Source organism: Oxyura jamaicensis, chromosome 28 (genome assembly GCF_011077185.1).
Source record: "Oxyura jamaicensis isolate SHBP4307 breed ruddy duck chromosome 28, BPBGC_Ojam_1.0, whole genome shotgun sequence".
Classification (NCBI taxonomy): domain Eukaryota; kingdom Metazoa; phylum Chordata; class Aves; order Anseriformes; family Anatidae; genus Oxyura; species Oxyura jamaicensis.
The window spans coordinates 2,810,098-2,811,496 of NC_048920.1; the positions used below are offsets into that span (position 1 = coordinate 2,810,098).

The following is a 1,399-nucleotide window of genomic DNA, read 5'->3' on the forward strand; positions in this document are numbered from 1 at the left end:
CGGGGCCGCGCCCCCCCCCGGGCCGGTTGCTCCGCGCGTTCACGGCGGGGGACGCCGCGTTCCGGTTCAGAAAAAAAATAAACAATAAAATAATAATAATTAAAACAATAAAAATAAAATAAAGATAAAATAAAAATAAATAAAAATTAATTAGAATGATAAAAAGGGTCCCCGGTCGCCGCCGTGCGGTCCCGGTCGCCGCCAGCCCCGGTCCGCAGCAGCCCCGGGAGCCGCACGGGGCGATGCCGGGCCCTGCCCGACCCCCGGCCCTCCCCGCTCTGCTCTCAGCCCCCGGCCCGGCCGCGCTCCGAGGGGTCGGAGCCGATCCCGGAGCCCCGCGGCCCGTCCCGGGAGCGCTCAGCCCCCGGTAGAGGAGCCCCGGGACAGCGGCTCCGCGCCCGGTGTGCCCGGCGGGGACGGACGCCGCTGGCTCCCGGTGCCGGCAGCTGTCACCGGGACGGAGGGGAGGGGGGGGAAGAACCGAAGGGGAAGGAGGGGAAGGGAGGCTCCTCCGCCATCCCCTTACCGCGTCCCGGGCTCGGGGACCGGCGGCGGGACTCACCGGCGTGGCGGTGCTGGAGGCCGGTACCGAGCTGCGCCCCGCCGCCGCCCCGCGCCTCTCCCCGGCCCTTTGGAGTTTGGCGCGGAAAAGCCCCGTGCGCGGCGGGCGCCCGCCCATTGGCCGCCGCTGGCGGGAACTGAGCGCCGGGGGCGGGGCCGCGGCCAACCGGGAGCGCGGGAGGGCCCCGCCGCCCAACCGGGACCCGAGCGGGGACCCCCCCCCCCCCGGGTCCGGCTCGGCACGGCACGGCCCGGCCGGGCACGGCACGGTCCCTTCGGTCCCGTCCCGCAGCGAGGGGTCAAAAGGGGTCCGGTGGGAGCCCCCGTGGTGGGTGGGAAGGGTCTCCCGGTAGCCCCGGTACCGGAGGGACCATTAGGTTGTTTGGAAACGGCACCGGGAACGGGCCGGTGCTGGGTGTGCGAAACGAGCGGGAGGCGCGAAATGTCGCCTCGTGGCTGCCCTCCTAGCAGCCATCTTCCAAAGGCGCAGCGGCAGCGCCGAGCACGCCACGGGGCGCGTCTCCGCCGGGAGCTCCAAACCTTACCGGGAGCTCCAAACCTTACCGGGAGCTCGAAGCCTTAACCGGGAGCTCAAGGCCCCGCTGTGGTGCTGAGAGAGGCCTCCAAGATCCGAGCCGCCAGCTGCCGAGCCCCCGGGCCGGGAGCGGTGCCGGTGCCCGTGGTGCTGTGCCGGTGCTCGTGGTGCTGCGCGTGGTCCCCTCGAAAACGTGGCCGCGGGTGCTGCAGCGGGGCCGCGGGACGGAAAGAAGCGCTGGTCCTGGAGGGTGTTTTCCTCCGAACTTGTAACCCTACGAGGAAATGAGAAAGGATAAAGGGT

At 70.7% G+C, this 1,399-nt stretch overlaps 1 protein-coding gene across 1 annotated transcript in view; it reads right to left on the reverse strand.

The window, feature by feature from the left end:
* UHRF1 (ubiquitin like with PHD and ring finger domains 1) overlaps positions 1–694 on the reverse strand; it is a 13,592-nt gene extending 12,898 nt beyond the window's left edge. The window contains exon 1 of the mRNA XM_035348393.1: positions 563–694. The gene's annotated coding sequence lies outside the window, so the exon portion shown is untranslated. The remainder of the gene's footprint in view (positions 1–562) is intronic.
* Positions 695–1,399: the final 705 nt, after the last annotated feature.